Below are 22,851 nucleotides of genomic sequence, written 5' to 3'. Positions count from 1 at the left end.
ACACTCCTTCCGGGAAAAAACCTCGGTCTTCTGACGAAGTAAAGGAGCATTTACGGCTCTCTTCGCCCTCAAGGGTAATTGCCCTAATCGCTCACCTTCACCATTTATCCGATTTGCGAAGGTATTACTGCAGTGTTGGACATTAAAACTGCAACAATTGGAAGGCCAACAAATGACAAATTTAAATGTGCAGTACGTATACAGCATAGTAAGAAGAGTACATAATTTCTTTTGTATGAGGTTCATTCAAATGAAACCTGGTCAGTGCCTCCACCTTTGCCTTACACGTAAGGTGGTACCACATAATTCCTGGTATCGTGGCGCCATCTGTCGGTAGACAGGCTGACGCGTGCGCACCGTTTGATGTAGCATAGCGCCAGTGTGGTTTCACGCTGAAGAGAAGCTGGTCACACAAGTTATCGGCCGCTACCGAACATCTACATCTACGTGATTACTCTGCTATTCAGAATAAAGTGTCTGGCAGAGGTTCAATGAATCACCTTCATGCTGTCTCTCTATCGTTCCAATCTCGAACGGCACGCGGCAAAAACGAGCACATAAATTTTTCCGTGCGAGCCCTGATTTCTCTTATTTTATCGTGATGATCATATCTCCTTATGTAGGTGGGTGCCAACAGAATATTTTCGCAATCGGAGGAGAAAACTGTTGATTGAAATTTAATGAGAAGATCCCGTCGCAACGAAAAACGTCTTTGTTTTAATGCTTGCCACTCCAATTCACGTATCATGTCTGTCACACTATCTCCCCTGTTTCGCGATAAAACAAAACGAGCTGAACTTCTTTTAACTTTTTCGATGTCATTCGTCAGTCCAATCTGATGCAGATCCCACACCGCACAGCAGTACTCCAGAATAGGGCGGACAAGCGTAGTATAAGCAGTCTATTAGGTAGACCTGTTGCACCTTCTAAGTGTTCTGCCAATGAATCGCAGTCTTTGGTTTGCTCTACCAACAATATTATCTGTGCGATCGTTCCGATTTAGGTTGTTTGTAATTGTAATCCCAAAGTATTTAGTTGAATTTACAACCCTCAGATTTGTGCGACTTATCGCGTAATCGAAATTTAGCTGATTTAGTTTAGTACTCATGTGAATAACGTCGCACTTTTCTCTATTCCGGGTCAATTGCCACTTTTCGCACCATACAGAAATCTTATCTAAATCATTTTGCAAGTCGTTTTGATCATCTGATGACTTTACAAGATGGTAAATGACACCATCATCTGCAAACAATCTAAGATGGCTACTCATTGTTTCCTATGTCCTTAATATAGATCAGGAACAATAGAGGGTCTATAACACTTCCTTGCGGAACGCCGGATATTACTTCTGTCTTACTCGATGACTTTCCGTCTATTACTACGAACTGTGACCTTTCAGACAGGAAATCACGAATCCAGTCACACAACTGAGGCTATACTCCGTAGGCGCGCGGTTTGATTTGAAGACGCTTGTGAGGAACGGTGTCGAAAGCCTTCTGGAAATCTAAAAATATGGAATCAATTTGACAGCCCCTGTCGATAGCACTTATTACTTCAGGAGTATAAAGAGCTAGTTGTGTTTCACAAGAACGATATTTTCTGAATCCGTGCTGACTATGAGTCAATAAATCTTCTTCTTTGAGGTATTTCATATTGTTCGAATACAGTCTGTGTTCTAAAACTCTACTGCAAATGAACGTTAGTGATACAGGCCTGTAATTCAGCGGATTATTCCTACTTCCCCTTTTGGGTATTGGTGTGACTTGAGCAATCTTCCAGTCTTTAGGTACGAGCGAGTGGTTGTATATAATTGCTAAATATGGAGCTATTTTATGAGGCGAGTAAGCAGGAACAACGAGGAGTGATTCGTTTTCGACGGCGGCGGGAGTTGGGGGCCTTGAGATGTATCGAAGGATGAAGGGTGTGTATGGTGAGTACAGGCTGAGTCGTTCAAGTGTTGTGGAATGGCGCAAACGATTCCTCGAGGGTCCCGAGTCACCGGAAGACGATGCTACACCTGGACAGGCTCATCGTGTCATCACACCGGAAATGGTTGTGGAAGTGAATGCTCTAGTCTTGGACAACCGCAGAATCACCGTGGACGAGATCCATCTGTTACTGGGTATTAGCGTGGGCACCGCCCGCACCATAATGCATCAACACTTGAACTTTCGAAAAATCTGTGCGCAGTGGGTTCCCCACCAGCTGACTGCCCAACAGTGCAATACTCGAATGGTGCTCTCTTTGAGTCACCTTCGACGTTATCATGAGGAGAAAAACGGCTTTCTGTAGCTTACTGACACAGGTGATGAAACATGGTTTTATCATTTTGAACCGGAAAGCAAGCGTCAGAGCAAGCAGTGGAAACATGCGACTTCACCACCTCCAAAGAATTCAAAGGCCGTGCACACCAGTTCTGGTAAGGTCGTGATGTCCTTTTTCGACCGCAAGGGCCCACTGCTCGTCGAGTTCCTAGAACGGTGAACCACCGTCAATGCCCAGCGTTATCACGCCACTTTACAGAACCTTAGACGAGTCATCAAGTCGAAACGCCGAGGCATGTTGCCCACTGGCGTTATCCTCCTGCATGATAATGCCCGTCCAGACACGGCCAATGCGGTGAAGACGACATTGCAGCAGTTTCGGTGGGAAACGCTGTAACATCCACAGTACAGTCCCGACCTTTCACCGTGTCACTTCCGTGTTTTTGGACTTCTAAAACAAGCTATTCTCGGACATGGATTCGCAACGGACGACGAAGTGTGTGACCGGATCCAGGCCTGGATCCGACAGCAGCCTACAAGCTTCTTAAAGGATGGAATCGACCGGCTAGTGTCGCAATGGGATAAATGTGCCAACAGTTTTGGCAACTACTCGTATTTTTGAGTATGTGTACTGTGTATCACAACATTTTTGAGTTAATAAAATCGTTACCGTTACTTTACACTGGTGACCGGCTTTCACTTGTATGCCCCTTGTATCTCAAGGATACGACGAGCGAAGCTTAGTACATAGGCTGGTACCCCAATGACTGCTTTGCCTCCGCCAGTCGCGGCACACAGCGGCAGCACAAGAGGGCGCCGCATAACCGGTAGTCTCAGCATGGTGACGAGGATATACTGGTGTGCAAAACTTAAGGACGAAAGTAGCTTTCGCATCATGTATCGCTGCCAAGTACCATGGCCCGATTAAACTTGTTCGACTATACATAGGAAAACCACTGTTGTATAGTACAGAAGGTAACTGAAAGAAACGCGCAATGAGACGAACAGACTGAGACTTGTTTAAAGGCAATAACTACACTGATGACACTGTGATTATGATGGTTCCGAAGATATTACAAAAGGCAGTCTTAATAGGTGTGGTCACCGTGGACGGCAATGTGTGTTCCTATGCTGTCCACAAGAGTGTAAGGAGTTCTTGTGATAGGGGGTACAGTTCTCCACCAGCGCGACTGACAGGTGACGGATGGTTGTTGGTGCATGTGGACATGGTGCCGTACGCCTCCCCAACGTATCCCACACGTGATCGATGGGGTTTAAGTGGGGGGAACGGATACATCAGTCCATTTGTTGAGTACCTTCTCCCTTCAAGGGCCTCTACACCTGCGCTGTTCGATGCGGTCGGGCATTATCATCCATAAAATTGAAGTCAGAGACAAACGCCCCTCTGAATAGACGCACACGGTAAAGAAGTACCGTGTCACAATAACGCTGACCGGTTACGACCCCCCCCCCCCACACACACACACACACCATTATACCTAGACCAAGAAAACGATCACATTCGACAATGTTCCTCGATGTATTACGTTTTCCCACCTCCTGCCGTGTGAGAGTAGGTCCAGAATTGTCAAACATGTTCGTTTGTGTGATATAAGTGTTATGGTGTGGGGAGGTATAATGTTGCAAGGGCGTAATGGCCTCCAAAGCTTAGAACACAGTGAAGCCATCGATCAACGTTATTGTCACACTGTAATCCTTCAGCAGGTGCGTCTTTTCAAGCGTGCGTTCATCCCTGATTTCAGTTTTATAGATGACAATGAGCGACCGCATCGAACACCGCATGTGGAGGTGCTCTTGGAGAGAGAAGGTGTTCGGTGGATGGAGCCTGTTCAGCCGGCCGCGGTGGTCTAGCGGTTCTAGGCGCTCAGTCCGGAGCCGCGCGACTGCTACGGTCGCAGGTTCGAATCCTGCCTCGGGCATGGATGTTTGTGATGTCCTTAGGTTAGTTAGGTTTAAGTAGTTCTAAGTTCTAGGGGACTGATGACCATAGATGTTAAGTCCCATAGTGCTCAGAGCCATTTGAACCATTTTTTTGAGCCTGTTCCTCCGACTTAAATCCCATCGACCACTTGCGGGATGCTTTGAGGAGACATATTGCAGCAAGTCCACATGCACCAATGAGCATCCATCATTTATCAACCGCACTGGTAGAAAAATAGAACGCCCTACCATATGAAACCTTACCAATCTAGGGTCACCATTAGATCACTTTGCACAGCATACAGTGCCGTCCATGGTGATCACACATCCCATTCAGAACTACGTGCTGCTTTTTGTTATGTACTGAGAACCATCAAAAATCGCAGTGTCTTCAGTCTAATTATCGTCTTTAAACAAGAATGTCATTTCTGTTCGTCTCATTGCGTGTTTCTTACAGTTACCTTTTACACTATACTTTAGCTTGCATGGTCCAAGTTTCATTGAACTATGTTAGTTGGCAGTGACACAACACAAGAAAGTTACTTTCGTCCGTAAGTTTTGCGCACGACTATAATTACAGCAGGACAAACCAAAGTGGTATAATCGCTGGTTACGTATCACGTTGTCATCATAGACAGAGAAACAGACTTTTAGTAACCAGGCAATCTAGTTTTGTGTCTTAAGAGCCTCCACTAGCGGCAACCATGCAATATCCAACTTATCGCCCATTATCTTTCATCTTCTGTCAGGTTCTCCCAGACGGTGAATATGTAGTGACGGCACTGTCCAGAAACATTAATGTGAACAGCTGTAAAAACCCTGAATAATCTTTTGCACCTCGCACCGCTGAGATGTGTGCAGGAAGAGAGTCCACGAGGTTCTGGAAGGTACCGACAGGTATGTGGTACCATGACAATCCCAGTAGCGTGGCCAATTGCTCTATGTTTCTCGGCTAATGATCCAAGGCGCGAACAACCAGATCAACGTGGTCCCACAGATTCTCGATTCGGCTTTAATCCGGGGAGTCTGGTGGCCAGGGGTGTAGGATAAACTCATCCTGTCACTCTTCGAACTTCACACGTACACTGCGAGCTGTGTGCCACGTTGCGTTGTCCTGCTGGTAGATGCCATCGTGCCGAGGAAGAATAAACTGCCTGTAGGAATGGACATGGTCCCCAAGGATAGATCCATACTTGTGTTGATCCATTGTGCCTTCCGCAATGACGAAATAACGCAGGGAATGCCAGGAAAACATTCTCCAGACCATAGCACTCCCCCCCCCCCCCCCCCTCCGGCCTGAACTCTTCCGACTATTGTTGCAGGGTGTTTGCTTTCAGATGTTTCACGCCGTACACGTCAACGGCCATCTAACCAATGGACCATACAACGTCCTTCATCCGAAAAGACCACTGTTTGCCACTCAGTGGACAACCAATTGCAGTATTGGCGTGCTAATTCCAGCCTCCGTCGCCGGTGAACGGCACTCGGCATGCGACATGGCGCCTGCTGCAGAGGCCCATACGCAGCGACATTCGTTCAACGGTCGTTGAGGAGACACTGGTGATAGCCCCTCGGTTCATCTGGGCGGTCACTCTGTCAGCAGTTACACATCTATTCACCCGTATACATCTCCGCAGCTGTCGTTCATCCCTGTCACTCTACGGCCCGTGGCACATCATACTACACTCGGCCCCGGTTTTGGATAGCGCCATTTTCCCATGCACGGTGTACTTTAACCACGGTGGCACGCGAACAGCTTTCGAACTAAGAAGTTTCGAAAATGCTTCCACCGTAGCCCCAAAAGCCAGTGATTATGTCCTTTTGGTAGTCAGATAAATCGCTCTGTTTCCGCATTACGATAACGACTGCATTATTTACTCCCCTCCCCCCCCCCCTTCCCGACACGCTGTATGTTCCGTCCACTACTGGTGATGCCACCTGCCGTGTGTGTGTGGCTATTGCACGTTGACGTCGAACACAGGCGGTGGTCACATTAATGTGACTGGTTCGTGTATAGCTTCTGATCCACCTAAGTCTTAAACAAGAGAATGTAATGTTGTGTCAGCTTGAACAAGCCATTCCTTTGATCAGTGTTTTGTCCATTAAAATAAAGCGCTTCCTGAAAGATAATGTTCGGAAGCAAGAGAGGTTATCGGAAGGCAGGTAACAGGAAAGAAGATGAATGATGGCAAAGCTGTCTTATTTATATGTACGCTCTCTAAATAGGTGGGTATGTATGAGACAAAATGGTAGTTTTCGTGGTGTCATATTATTAATTGCTCTTTCCACTTCGACTGAAGAAAACGTAGTAAGACTTCCTAGATGTCACCGAAACCGCTGTGTTTATTCTCATATTTTCTTCGCGGTTTCACTGCGACCGATACTTTCTTTCTTCTCATATTGTTTCTAATCTCTGATTTAAAATTTTTTTTTAAATTATTTAAGCTTTTCTTTGAGAAGTGCTCAGTTCAGGTCCTACCACGAGGGCAAACTGTGCTTCACAGAAAAAAAAAAAAAATTTTAACAAGATGAACTGACATTACTTTCTGACGTAAATTGTTTTATAAGCATCTGAGAATGAGTGTAAATATTCTGATGCTTATATTACAAATCTATGTAGAAATAAAACAGTAGGGTTGATTTCTAATCTCATTTTGTCGTTCAATCGTCTCTAAAATAACCATAAAATTTCATTTGGGAGGTGTGGAGAAAGGCGTAGATCATCATCAAGGTATCCTTTTACCTCTAGCATGGGATGTTTTCGATTGATCTGGAATTTAATTCCGGAAATAGACGAACGATATGTTGATCAAGCCACCAACAGTCTATGCTTTTCAATTTGTAGCGATGAAAAACTTTTCTACATTGTGGATTCAACAGCTACTTCTGAATGTTGAGTTCTGCTACGCCAAAAAGATAAGATATTCTTAATACCCATAGAATTTCAAAGATGCATCATAGGACTTTTTTGTGTGAAAGTTATCCATAGATGAACTCTAATTTCGAGAATTCTACTAATGGACCAATCATATGCTTAATAAACATGTCCGCGAAAAGTTAATGACATTCGTAACTTTGATTATAACTCTTCCGAAAAACTGTAAGCAGCCGCAGGTCATAGAAATACAACGACGTCTTAGACTGTTCATTCGTATGATTCCCAATTTCGGTACATTATAATAGTGTTATAGTATCACGCCGAGGTGTAATGTGAATGTACATGCGATGTTTAGGTTTTTGCATCTGCAAAGGAAATCATTGAAGAAGAATCATGATGAAATATGAATTATATGCATAGATATTCGACAGTAGAGAAGACTCTGCACTAAATGGAGAAAGTATCATTGAGATTACATAGAGCTTGAGAAAGAACGTCGAACAGATTATATGGGACAAATACTTTATCCTCTAGCATGCTAAAGTTTCCGATAGGTGCATGATCCTTCAAACAACATCTAAAGGGTTTGCGTTAATTCTGAATCTCCGTGCAGTTTTTTGTATGCCTCAGTGCACGTGAAAAAAGGTATTAATTCCTAAGGGAGCACCAATAAACTTAGAGACAATGATAACCTGGAAAAAAATGAACACGGTTTTATCGATCCGAACATGACGAACGAGTACTGGGTTTGACGTTACCTCCACATTTTAGATCTACATCAGTACTTCGGAAGCCGCCGTACGATGAGTAGCGAGCGTATCTAGCATCAGAATTATTTCACCGCCGTTCTATTTTATTTAAGGATTGTACTTGAGAAGAAATATGATCAACATCTCTGTACAAGCTCAATATTTCTTTTTGATGGATATGGGTGAAGGTTTTTTGCCTATTCTCCCTGATAATTGACTGTTGCGACTGATTCTAGTGATTCATTGGCGTTTGTGTTGTCATACGATGTACCGTCTTCTCGTCTAATAATATGCATTGCGTAACATTTATAAATATCTAGATTTAATTATCAGTCTTTGCACCATACGTGATCATTTGTAAATCTTATAACGACTTGAGCATCCTTTACACAAGAGAGTCGTCTGCGAACAGCCTCATAGAGCTTCAGAATTACCCATCGGGTCATTTATATGTATGCATTATGAACAGTAAAGTTTTATGGCCATGAAAGAAAGAAATGACTAGCGTGCCGAACAGTCGGGCCTCTTTTCACCAGGGAAGACAATGACACGGTCCTTGTTTGAGAAGTCGGTGCTGAGTATTTTTGTGACCTTGACGGCAATGATCTAATATAAAGAAGTCGACAGAACATTACAAATGCTAAAGGTATCTACAAAAAGTAAGTCAAGTAATCGAAGAGAGGAGGTTGACAAATAACAACGAATAATGTTTAAATTTCCCCTGAATTTAATGTCTTGCCTCTCCAGCCACCATTCAGCGGTGGAGATATTATCTGTATAGCAGAGTTCTGCGATTCTTGGGAGGGCGACAAACGCGTCATACGGGGATGGCCATTGGCTCGCTACAGGAAATAAACACCAGGCCTGGCGGCTGTATTAACAGTTCGTATTTTGTTCCTGAAACCTTTGTACAACGAACCTCAAGCACAAAAGTTGCCTCGTTTTTGGACCCCGACTTTGAATTTGGAACGCTGATTGTGTACTGTTGTGTTTAAGACGATGTTGGCTTTATTTTCAGGTACTCAAAAGAAATGATCGTGTGCCATCGACGGCCAGGAGTCACCACCTGAGAAAGGTCGGCCGCCAACTTGCAAGTCTTTTCAGTTGACGCCGCATTGGGCGACTTTAGTGTCGATGATGATGATGACGAAGACAACTCCCCCGCCCTGGGCGGGAATTGAACTCGGACCCACTGGATGGCAGTCTGCCATGCTGACCATTCAGCTAAGAGAATGGATTCTGATAGTGATTCGACCTCAAGTTACCTGCAACCGTGACGTTCACTGCATACAACTTTTCGACTACCGACTAAGCGTCGATCTTGTTTCCCACATGCTGCGTCGTTTTCGGCAATGATCTGTGTTTAATGTCAAGCTATGACACAAAACGCATATAGAGAAAGCTATTTACACTTACAGTGAGAATGTACTTAATTCATTAGGTAATAAATTACAGGCTACTGGCATTTTCTGTGACCTGTCAAAAGCCTTTGACTGTGCGAACCACAGCATTTTCCTAAGTAAATTTGAATATTATGGTGTCACCGGCAATGCTACGAAATGCTTTGAGTCTAACAGTAAACAAAGGGTGTCGTTGTGAAATACCTGTGCAGTAAGCAGTCAGTCTTCATCTGACTGGGAGTTAATTACTTGTGGTGTTCCTCGAGGTTCCATATTGGGTCCTTTGCTTTTTCTTGTGTATATTAATGACCTCTCATCTGTTATATTGCCAGAGGCTAAGTTTGTTTTGTTTGCAGATGATACAAACATTGCAATAAGTAGCAAGACAAGAACAGATTTTAAAATGGCTGCTAATCAAATTTTCACCGACATTAATAAGTGGTTTAAAGCTAATCCTTTGACATTAAACTTTGAGAAGACCCACTATATGCAGTTCAGAACCTGTAAGGGATTTCCTTCCAGCATGAGTATAATGTATTAAGAAATGGAGATCGAAGAGGTTGACAGTGTTAAATTTCTGGGATTACAACTCGATAATAAATTCAGTTGGGAAGGGCATACCACAGAATTGCTTAAGCGCCTAAACAAGTCTGTATTTGCCGTGAGAATGATGTCAGATGTAGGAGATATAAATATAAAAAAACTTGCATACTTTGCTTACTTTCATTCTATTATGTCGTATGGGATCATATTCTGGCGCAACTCATCAAACCGAGCAAAAGTTTTTAGGGTGCAAAAGCGTGTGATAAGAATCATTTGTGGTGTCAATTCAAGAACATCTTGTAGAAACCTGTTCAAGGAACTTTGTATTCTAACCACTGCTTCTCAGGATATTTATTCTTTTATGAAATTTGTTGCAAGTAATACATCTCTATTTCCAACCAATAGCTCAGTACACACAAGGTTCCGTCTTGGGTCCTTTGCTTTTTCTTGTGTATATTAATGACCTCTCATCTGTTATATTGCCAGATGCTAAGTTTGTTTTGTTTGCAGATGATACAAACATTGCAATAAGTAGCAAGACAAGAACAGATTTTAAAATGGCTGCTAATCAAATTTTCACTGACATTAATAAGTGGTTTAAAGCTAATACTTTGTCATTAAACTTTGAGAAGACCCACTATATGCAGTTCAGAACCTGTAAGGGATTTCCTTCCAGCATGAGTATAATGTATTAAGACATGGAATCGAAGAGGTTGACAGAGTTAAATTTCTGGGATTACAACTCGATAATAAATTCAGTTGGGAAGGGCATACCATAGAATTGCTTAAGCGCCTAAACAAGTCTGTATTTGCCGTGAGAATGATGTCTGATGTAGAAGATATAAATATAAAAAAACTTGCATACTTTGCTTACTTTCATTCTGTTATGTCGTATGGGATCATATTCTGGGGCAACTCATCAAACCAAGCAAAAGTTTTTAGGGTGCAAAAGCGTGTCATAAGAATCATTTGTGGTGTAAATTCAAGAACATCTTGTAGAAACCTGTTTAAGGAACTTTGTATTCTAACCACTGCTTCTCAGGATATTTATTCTTTTATGAAATTTGTTGCAAGTAATACATATCTATTTCCAACCAATATCTCAGTACACAGTATCAATACTAGGAATAAGAAGAATCTACATAAAGGCGTAAAATCACTTACCTTGGTCCAAAAAGGGGTCAAAAATTCAGGAACACACATTTTTAATAAATTGTCAACATCCATTAAAAACTTGGTTTCAGTTAAAGCACAGTTTAATAGAGTTTGAAAGACTTTTTGATGGGCAACTCCTTCTACTCCATAGATGAATATTTTAACAGAGACTGTTAAGTCAGGTCAAGTAAAAATATCTGTTAGATTTCAGTTTTGACAACACTTGGTCACAACAGTCAGTATTAGGTATTTTGCGTATGATAAATTTATTAATAGTGGATAACAATGTTTCATTCTGACAGTGTGTTGACTCTGTAAATATTATCTGTCCAGTTCACTGCATTGTATTAGCTTATTTTCGACTATCTCCTGACAAATGATCACAGTATTAAGTATTATATTCAAATGTTTTATGTTTTTATGTCATATTCTCTGACATGTTCCACACCCACGAGAATCATCTCATTTTTTGGGTCTATGGAACGATAACTGAATCTAATCTAATCTAATCTATTCGTTCATCCTTGGTCCTTCTTTTGACCCTAGAGTTAGCCACGTTATCCCACGGTCCGTATTTCCCAGAGATGGTTCCCACTTTTGAAAAATTCTTTTGAGTTAAAGAATCACGTCGTGGTATGTAATACGATGACCAAGGTGACTTCTGTGATGATGGCCTGTTTTTCAGGGCTCAATGGTAGTGAATGTGAACGGGTCTTGGCAGAGGAGGAATAATAGACGTGCTCGGCTCGAGACTAGCTGCTTTATTTATGAAAATCCATCTTTCGCTGTGGCTCTGCTTGATATCCCACGTCACGGTGTCTACCAGGGATCTGTGCGCTAAGACCAGTGACGCCGCCAGCCTGAAGTCAGTGGCGCGACCGCGAGGCCGGCCGCTGCAAAGTGGCCGCGTCCTGGCGGCGTCCCACGCGCGGCCGCTCAGGCCCAGTGTATGCCAGCGCCAGAGCGCATGCGCGGGCTGTTGGAGGCGACGTGGCACCTCGGCTCGCGGAAATTTCGACGGCCGCGGCTCCTCCGCAGCCTCTGCCAGGAGACATTTGCAGAACACCCACAAAAATACCTGACGTGAGCTGCCGCAAGCCACGCCAGCACACAGGGCCTTCCTGCCCCAGCCGCAAGACAGCGCGCGTTGTTCTATATCTACGCCTAACTCCTACCGATGTTTGCCAATCTCTGACCTTTGCCTTTCACTTACGCTGTGAGAAAAGTCTGCTTGTCTATAAAAAGTCCCATATGTCAAGGTACGAACCCTATCACTGCGCAAGCGTCAGAGTGGGTTACCAGGATGTTCCAAATTGAATATTACATACTTCAGCCGGCCGGGGTGGCCAAGCGGTTCTAGGCGCTACAGTCTGGAACCGCGTGACCGCTACGTTCGCAGGTTCGAATCCTGCCTCTGGCATGGATGTGTGTGATGTCCTTAGGTTAGTTAGGTTTAAGTAGTTCTAAGTTCTAGGCGGCTGATGACCTCTGAAGTTCAGTTCCGTAGTGCTCAGAGCCATTCGAACCATTACATACTTCATCCAGCTTAGGCAAATGGAGCAAGTCGGCTCATTCTTTCTGCATCATAGGTGTCCTACGGTCAGCCTTAAGGGGCTTGCGAAGGCTAGCACTTGGATGGGTGACCATCCGGTCTGCCGAACGCTGTTGGCAAGCGGGGTGCACTCAGCCCCTGGTAAGGAAAACTGAAGAGCTACTTGAATGAGAAGTAGCGGCTCCGGTCTCGTAAACTGACATACGGCCGGGAGAGCGGTGTGCTGATCACATGCCCCTCCGTATCCGCATCCAGTGATACCTGTGGGCCGTGAGGATGACACGACGGGCGGTCGGTACCGTTGGCCTTTCCAAGGCCTGTTCGAACACGGAGTTTTCAATGGAAACTCATCTGGGATATTGCCCGTGAGAGTTGTTTTACTTCATAACTGTACCAACTGTCAAAGCCAACTGAGACTTGGCTGAGGTAGGAGTGCCTCCGTGTTCAAGTGCATGAAACAGGGAGCGAAAACATGCAACACGTCTAAACGCCAATGTCCTGCATAGTATAAAAATTGAACATTGACCGACACTTCTAAACGGAAGTTTGAAATAGATTTTCTTGCAGAATACCAGTGTAACACCGTTTATTCACAATGTAATGCATATGACTCTATGTTTCGTTTGAGTAAACCAGTTGCCTCCTCAACTCTAATGCTTAATATGACACAGTATGCTATCTTTTGAAACTAAGTCGTCTTTCGCAACAGATAACTCGTTTGTTCTGGAACCTTTTAAAACCAAATCCACATAAACAGACCATTTTTATTCAGAATTTCCTTCCTATGTCTACATGATTACTCTGCAAATCACACATAAATGCCTGGCAGAGAGTTCATCGAACCGCATTCAATCAGTTTCTCCCTTCCACTCTCGAACAATGCTCAGAAAAATCCGATACTTAAATCTTTCCATGTAAGCTCTAATTTTTATTATTTTATTACAATGATCATTTCTCCTTATCTAGGTGGCTGTCAACAAAATATTTTCGCATTCGGAGGAGAACGTCGGAGATAGAAATTTCGTGAAAAATACTTTGTTTTAATGATCGCTACCCCAACTCGCGTATCATGTCCGTGACACTTCTCCCCCTTTTCGACATAATAAATAACCAGCTGCCCTTCTCTGAACTTTTTCGACGTCTTCCGTCAATCCTATACGGTACGAATGCCACACCCCACAGCAATACTTTAGCAGAAGACGGACTAACTTAATGCAGGCAGTCTTTTCAGTAGACCTGTTGCAGCTTCTAAAGTGTACTGCCAGTAAAACACAGTCTTTGTTTAGTCTGCCAGACAACATTTTCTATGTGATCGTTCCAGCTTAAGCTGTTCGTAATCGTAAGTCCTAGATATTTGGTTGAACTGACAGCTTTTAGATTTGTGTGATTTATCGTGAAACCGAAATTTGATGAATTCCTTTTAGTACCCATGTCGATTGCTTGACACATTGCATTATTTAGTGTCAATTGCCACTTTTCTCACCACACAGATATCTTGTCTAAATTATTTTGCAACTGTTTCAATCTTCAGAAGACTTTACAAGACAGTAAATGACAGCATCATCGCCACACAATCTAAGATGTCTGCTCATATTGTCTCCTAAATCATTTAGATAGATTAGAAACAGCAGAGGGCCTCTAACATTTCTTGGGGAACTCCAGATATTACTTTACTCGATGACTTTTCTCCAATTCGTTTGAACTGTGAACTTTCTGACAGGAAATCACGAACTCAGTCGCACAACTGGGACGATATTCCATAGACGTAATTTGATTAGAAACCGCTTGTAGGGAATGAGATCAAAAGCCTTTTGGAAATCTAGAGATTGTCGAATGCTAATATATTTATATGTCTCGTCACTGGGACATTTATTGTGTGGTCTTCCTTTTTTCTTCTTTGGAGATTATACTTGAATCCCGCTCTGTACAGCATCATGTCCCTCCTGCTGTAGGCGGCCGGAGTGGCCGTGCGGTTCTAGGCGCTACAGTCTGGAACCGCGTGACCGCTACGGTCGCAGGTTCGAATCCTGCCGCGGGCATAGATGTGTGTGATGTCCTTAGGTTAGTTAGGTTTAAGTAGTTCTAAGTTCTAGGGGGCTGATGACCTCTGAAGTTAAGTTCAGTAGTGCTCAGACCCATTTAAACCATTACATACTTCATCCAGCTTAGGCAAATGGAGAAAGTCGCCTGATTCTTTCTTCATCATAGGTGTCCTAAGGTCCGCCTTAAGGGGCTTGCGAAGGCACCATTTAGTTGATGTGCGGTTCCTGAAAACACCCGAAATAAGCGTTTTTGACCATTTTTTGACCACCAGCAGCGGATATCTTCAATCATAACATGTATCCAAAATACCTCCGGATCACGTTAGATAGGAGACTTTATTTTATGGAGCACCTGAAACGAACACCTACTAAGCTCAAAAGGCGAAACAACATTCTCCGTAAACACTCTTCGAGTATCAGTATTCGGATTAGTTTACTCAACAGCAGAGTACTGTGGACGTATGTGGCTTAATAGTCCACACGTAAAAAAGATGTGTGTACAACTTAACGAAGAGATGGGCGTTGTTAGCGGCTTAGTACGACCTACTCCCACATATTGGTTACCTCTCTTGAGCCACATTTCACTTCCTGATATCAGACAGAAGAGGGCGCTACAAAGTGAATAGCAGGAGACTGCTGATAACACCGACATTCCAATACTGAACGATGTAACTTATTCCTTGCGAAGCGAAAAAGACTAAGATCAAGATATACCACTCTTATCACAGCCAGAACTCTCACTGAAACTGAATTCAATACCGTCGATGAATGGAAACGCTGCTGGCAACAAAAATGTCCTCCAGAATGCCTGAGACTGCCCTGCACCCCTTGGATTCGACCAGCCTTGGACAGTTGGACTACACTGTACCACATCCGAAAGTGCCATGGAATATGTGCAGACAATTTTCACAAGTGGGACAAATGTTCATTACCCTCGTGTGACTGTGGTGCGGTACGATAGGCAGTTTCTGATATCGTATCAATGTGTCCCCCACGTTCCTGCAAGGCTCCTCTCAAAAATTTTCTGCGAGCGACGAATGCTGTGATAAAATACATAAAAGACCTTGACATCCATATAAAGCTGTTTCCATTTGTGTTATTTTATGTTGCAGAGTTGTGTTTAGATGTTGACATGTAATACTTTTGGAATCTTTGTCTATGCATTGCCATACGATAGACAATTAAAATAAACGGATAGCTACGTAACTAACGGCAAAAAACTGCTAAAATTTTAATAGTACATTCTCTAGGCATTTATCTGGAAGTGCCATCTTCTCATTTTCAAACATCTGTATCCGATATCGAGTAACAATCTAAAAACATAATTTTTGGGTATCAAGCCGAGCTGCTGATTCCCACAGACGGCTACGAACAGAAAATGGCTGAAATTTTTGCGATATATTCCTAACATCCGGATGTCATATAACCTAGAAAATTTTCTCGGTATCTTTATCCGTTTCCGAGATACAGAGGTTCAAAGTTACTCTACTTGTACATGTAAAATGTGCACGTAAAATCCGATTTAAGGCGAAAACGTAGCATATAAAGTGACGCATTGCGGGGAAATATGCAGTAAAGTGTCTCCATTATCATTAGCAGGGTTCTGGGGACCTCGTGTTGTCATATGGAGGCACATGCAAAAATTTTCTGCACGTTAAATCCGGTCTGAGGCGCAAAATTACCTTTGCATTATTTAAGTTTCATGTAGGTAAAATTTAAAAATTTTACCGACTTATAGTTATTTCCATATGTTTTCATCCTTTATTTCAGCTTCGAAAAGAAGGGAACAAGCGGAAAAATGCTCCAATCAGAGCACAAAAAGGGCGAATATGATCCTCTTTAAAAACTCCTACTGAAAAGTCGGGCACCAACTGCCTCATTGTACCTTCCTCAACACCTTTAAAAATTTTGGCGTGCTAACATATTCGTGCTTCCTTTATGCTGAGAGAGAAGGACACAGTGTAAGTGAGGAAGAGACGAAAACGTAATAAATATATACTGGAAAACAGTAGATTGTGGTTTTGTTATAGAAAGAGCGAAGGAAACGATGGCATTGTGAGAGAAAGAGAGGGACATAGTGGCAGCGGAACATAGCTGACTGTGACAGAGAACTGCTAGGATAAGAGTGAAGCGGAGAATGCGGAAGGAATAAAGAGACTGAGAAAGTGGAATTGGGTGAGAGGCAATGATAATGAGATACAGAGTATATGGCAATGACAGCGAAGAAGAGAGAGATAGTGAAAGTGGGAAGAGACAGCAGCAGTGGGAAGAAGTGAATGGCATAGCAGCAGCTGTAATAATAGGACAGAACGAAGGAAACTGTGACTGTGACACAAGAGACATTGAGAGTTAGAGGAACACAAAAGAGATGCTGACAAAGAGCTGGGCTGGATGAGTGAGTGAGAAGGGATAAGTGGGAGTGGATGGGTACGAGCGATGGAATAGTAGATGTGAGTGAATTACAGTTAGGGAAGCTTGTGGCAGTGAGAGGTGAGTTGTACATTAAAAAGAGTGAAGAATATGTTTACAGGCTGAGGGAAGTAGAATAAGGCAGCTGGTATCCCAATTCTCAGTCACAATATTTTAAACAGGAGCGTATACGCCATTTTTGTGCTCCGATAGAAGCGTTTATCCGCTGGTTTTCTCTTATATTATTCTCATGATCCCGAGGTGAAATATACGAAAACGATGCTGGGCACGTTATAGTTTAACTTTCTACAGACGACGAGGTCATTATTTGAGTAGATGACGCAACACAAGCTTGGAATAGCGAAGGAGGGAAGGAGGGGAAAGGAAATGGCCATACCCTTTTCAAAGGAACCACTCGGCAATTTGTGTTAAGTAATGTAGGGAACCACCCAAAACCTTGATTTGGATCGGTGCATGGGGATATCAACCGAGTCTCTGAATTATTTCGATGTCTGCTGTCAGACCTATTCGTTGAGGACTCCAAAAGCTGGACCAGTAGTCGTTCTGTATGGCACTTTTTTTTAGATGTATTGCTCTTTCCCAGAATCCTTCCCATAAATGCAAGTCTTCTGTTTTATTTCCCTACTAATGATGTTGATCTCGTAGATTCAGAAGCTTCATTCATAGCATTTCAACTGCGTTGTTTGAAGAATATATCTTCAGATAAAGTCATGGACTGATGGTGGAAAGATCAAGACTCAACAACTCACATAAATAAAATGTGCACTTATGATTACTATAAAATTCTGATTTCAAAATTGTAGCAAATGCCAGAAGAATGTAACTTTCAACAGTTAAAGTATATACAAATATAAATATAGGTTAACAACCTCACTCTAGATTACTAATACAGTTTATGAAGCAAACGGATTCGAACGTTAGATTGGAGTTAACCTAATTTTCACTTAATGAAACATCACAAAAGTTTGTTTTGGAGCGATTTTCAATTTAGTCTTACATCTTTTCTGTAGTTATGTGCAATTATTTCTCTTTATATAAACCGCAATTGACATATTACTCATAATGTGTAGATAATTCCATATTTACAATTTTGTTTTAGTCATAGTACAGGTTGAAATGATAATTTAATTTGGTTCACATTGTACATCACCTCTTCCTTTTTCCTTACAATTACTTAATGCTTGATTTTAATATTTTCTACAGTGTCACGATTACAACCTCGAAGATAATTTTACTCTATAAGTTTTGCAAGACACCGTTCATATTTAATGTGTTTTTTAAAGCCGTTCTCCACCTTGTTAAGGTGTTCGACAATGATAGTAAATTATGATCTGACTATGGACTTGTTAGCCGAAAACTCATTCATAAATAAATGATGTAGAATATTCACTGTTTGTGTTTTAGTAGATGACTGTGAAATTTTTCTTAACCTATGCAGAAGATTCCATCAATTCCGCTGCTTTTTTGTTCATCTACAGAAATTTTACTATAATTGATCCTATTTAATTAAATATCGGTATGTGATTGAAAATCATTTAACTCGTTATATCTGCATGACTAATACCACCTGTTAGTAAAGATACAGCAAGTTACACGTCAGTTGTTCATCTGCGGCTGCATGATCTTACAGAGGGAATATAATTCATCGTCACTCCGAACGCCAATATGGGAACATTACCACGGTTCATTTTTTCGGTTAACATAGCCTCTAAAGGGGCGTATTATATTCGAAAGAGGAGGGACGGAGCAGTAACATTCTATCATAGACAGCCGTTCCAGAACATCACGGTTAATCTAACAGTTTTTTTAATGACCATTTTGCTCAGCACCTACGTAAACATTAAGATGTTTTGTTTATAAACGAATACGATTAATATAAATTCATATGACCAATCAACTATGATAAGAACAGTTATTTCAGAAAATAGGTTTCACATATGACTGTGGGGCATCTTTGAAATTTAATCACTGGAGGCAGTAATACATTATATTTGTACTGTCATGTTTCCAGAAATATCGATTCGTTGTCGTTATTTTTGCTGTTGATATCAAGAATTTGTAATGACGTTCTGATTTTTGTACCTGCGCATAACTCTCTTCCATTGTATCTTTCTTACTTGAGGTCGTCGCTTTGCACTTACACCATCTTCGTTCAAAGCAGCAATAATATTGATAACCCATTAGCTACACATTTTTATAACACTTACTGCGCCCGTGCGGTGGACTTACACGAAAGCAAGACACCCGTAGCACCATTCACCGCGTGTACGACGTAACTGAGGCTCAAGCGAGAGTGGATGAGGTTGGGGATGTGGGGGCGGTGCATAGACGTAGTGCATCTATTCTAAGGCACTGGAAACACTCGTGTTGACTTTGTTCAGATGGCAACTCGAAAAACTAGTTCCGCATCTTATATCGTGCTGATATCCAGTTCCTAGTTTTTGTACCAGTACCGGCAAATCAGTCATTCTTCGTATTAGTTAGTTGATTACGCCACGCTTTCCGAAGGAAAAACGTCCACAGACACTGTCACGGACAATGGTCATTATACTGGCTCCTTAATGCGTGTTTTGGTGCATATATCAATCCATTATAAAGTCGGAATAGCATCCTAACTAAAAGTGAGAGGTACAAGAGCATAAATAACGTAAAATGAAATGAAAACTTCTATTATTACTTAGATGAAGGTTGTGAAAATCAGTGTAATGGAGGTAATTTCTGAAACTCCCGTAATAACTGGAAATATGCTCTAATAAACTGCACAGAGATATCCTCTAAATGTTCTGCAAGCCTAAATCAACTCCTATATCTAGGGGACGGGCCCGACCTCGAGTGACTAGGTTACACAGCTTATTATATTATGCAAGCTGGGTATCCACAGCCTCTTTGCTTTTTCTTTAGAAAAAATTAAGTATCTATTTGTTCCTCGATTAGTTTCCCCTTCGTGACTGTTGTTTCAACATAGAATGAGGCGTGCTAGTAGGTAATGTTAGGTAAATCCTTGATGGGTAATTCACGGACTGACCCCGATAGCACTGTTCAGTGACCATCTCGCTCTCAAGATAGGACGCGGAAGTGAAATTTGGATTGTAGGAGCAGTTCAAGGCGTGCACCAGTGTTCTGTGATATTGCACCCCATGAGAAAAACTCCGCACAATTACCTATGATCATATCGGTGGATACTGTGAAAACCAGTTTTGAGTAGCACTTCTTAATACACAGTAGTTTACGAGCCAATAAGCTTTATGCTCCATCTCTGGACATGTGTTTTCTGGTCACTCCATACGTAAACGTCCAAGAGTAAGCAGCTTCATCGTTTTATATGGGGAGTAAGATCACCTGCGATGAGAAGTGTAACGTAGAGATACCAAGAAGAATTTATCAAGAGAAAAGTGGTCTTAGTAAGAATAAAAGTATTTTAACGTCACGTTGTAACTTGCAACTTAAGAAAATACTTATAAAAGCGTTCATTTGGACCATTGGCTGTATTGTTGTGAAATGTAGACTTCTGGAATCGAACTTAGGAAGAGATTGAATTCTTTTGAGATACGATGCTAGAGATCATGATAATGACCACAGGGACCGACAAGATAATAAAGAGGATGAATGGAAAGCTGTATAGAAGTCCACAGTAACGGGGAACAATTGCCTTATTGGACATTTACTGAGGTACTAGAGGCTCCTTGAAACAATAGTAGACTAACATGACAAGGAGAATAGTGAAACAGAGGACCACAATTGAGGTACAGGAACACATTTTGAAATACGCATGATATGATATATATGAAGAAATAAAAAGGCAACTGGGGAAACGAGATAAGTGGAGAACTCCTACTGATGGACTGGCGGTAGGCTGGGATGATGGTTCACAGTGCAGTCTTCATTTATGTAACAGCACGATGTGCATGCCAGACGAAGATGAGCTGTCGACAGATTTACCCAGGTAATTACTTTTATCGATATCGCGAGCATCACACACTCTGTTTTCGATCAGTTACACATGATTTCATGAATATTTTGGCTGAATTATATGTAACTAGCCACTATTTTTTGTATAATTTAGTGACTTCTCGAATTTCGAGCTAATTGTGGTCCCTTATCGTAAGATAAACTGAAGTACAAACAAAATGTTACACAGTCAAGTGGAACTCTCATTTCAGATTTTCTATTGCAACACACATCTTACTCTCTCACAGGTAATTCCTTGCATTAATGTGGTCAGCCAGTATTTGTGAACAACCTCCAAAGTAGATTTCCCTTCTTAAATGCCGTTTCACCAGTGTCTTCACTATATGATCACTCAATTCCATCTTCATCACGAGTCTGTGTCATTGTACCGCAAACTATTTCAACTTCTTTCCTTCCTCAGTTCGCAAAGCGCAAATTTCACAGCCGTATAGGTCATCACTGTATACATATGCTTTTAGAAGGCTTTTCTTAATTTCAGCATAGTCATATGAGACGTTAATACGTTACAACAGCACCGGCGTCGATCGAGAGACTAATTATCGAATAAGATGAAGAACATGAAGATGAAAAGGCAGATGGGAGTCTCGAGCGCGTCATATAACCTGTAGTTGCTGAGAACGCCGAGCAGCTTGATCAGAAAGCGATCTAACGTAAACAGTGCTGCCAACTTAAAGTTTAGTAAATGCCCTCCGCGCTCTGTGTTGCGGAAATCCTTAGCTGCAATCTCATCCGACGATTCAAACAACGAGCTCGGCAGTCTCCAATGGCAGTTGTTCCCATATATTACTAAAGCCAGCCAATCTCTTTGAATGATGACTTAAGATTCGTCATTAAATTATCTTTCAACTTAAGTTGCGGCTTCGATATCAGTGTGAAAGCTGTAAACAAAATGTAATGAACTCTGTTACGATAGTGTAACAAATTGCAGTCTCTAACACGAAAATTAGTCCAGAGTCGCTGACATAAGACATGAAATCGTCCGCACCCATTCCGGCGGAGGGCACGATGCGGCGGATTTAGCGATAAGCGAAACGCCTCAACTCTCCATATTGGGCGACTGATATACCAAACTTGGTACGCTGGGATGATTTCATTTCTACCAGTAGCCGGCCAAAGTTTGTGAACAATATTTTTACGCTTGTACGCGGTGTCCTCTTATTTTTACCACTATATCAGATTGCAGATTCACATGAAATCAAATACAGTCTTTGGTAACAATATGGGAAATTACAATTTCCACCCCAAAAATTAACCCAGCCGGAGCAAAAACAGACATCTAACTGTAGTCCGTTTAAGCTCGTTGTACAATGCGACACATTTACCCACAAGTGAATCAGCAAGTCTCATTGGTGTGTGGTCTCGCGACTGAAGCCCTTCTCTGGTTGAGTTACCGAACTCTGCTGTCACAAGTGGCAGGTGGAATGGTTCCCTGATATCCGCACTGCTAGCCGAAATCTTTGAACAACGCACGAAAGTTCGTCCGAGAATTTCGCTACCACTCTGCTTCGCATTCTCGGTTGAGGTGCTAACGCAGGATATGAAAAGAGACGATGGCTATGGCGACTATATGATGATGATGTTTGGATTGTGGGGCGCTCAACTACGCGGTTATCAGCGCCCGTACAAATTCCCAACCTTTTCTCAGTCCAATCTTGCCACGTGCGTGAATGATGGTGAAATGATGAGGACAACACAAACACCCAGTCATCTCGAGGCAGGTAAAAATCCTTGACCCCGCCGGGAATCGAACTCGGGACCCGTTGCTCGGGAAGCGAGAAGGCGACCGCGAGACCACGAGCTGCGGACGGCGATTATATGGCAAAAGACACTCGCCACAACAAAAATTAGTCCAGCATCATCTTAATGTAATATTGTCGGGTCCGTCGCGGGATGCAGCACGTTTAACGATAAGTGACTGACATCAGTTC

The 22,851-nt window shown here is 42.3% G+C and overlaps 1 protein-coding gene across 4 annotated transcripts in view; it reads right to left on the bottom strand.

The window, feature by feature from the left end:
• LOC126188626 (titin-like) overlaps positions 1–22,851 on the bottom strand; it is a 471,513-nt gene that overhangs the window by 225,004 nt on the left and 223,658 nt on the right. The gene's annotated exons all lie outside the window — the stretch shown is intronic.

Source organism: Schistocerca cancellata, chromosome 1 (assembly GCF_023864275.1).
Source record: "Schistocerca cancellata isolate TAMUIC-IGC-003103 chromosome 1, iqSchCanc2.1, whole genome shotgun sequence".
NCBI classification, from domain to species: Eukaryota; Metazoa; Arthropoda; class Insecta; order Orthoptera; family Acrididae; genus Schistocerca; species Schistocerca cancellata.
The sequence above is the reverse complement of the archived record's forward strand: the minus strand, read 5'-3'. Positions and strand labels throughout refer to the sequence as shown.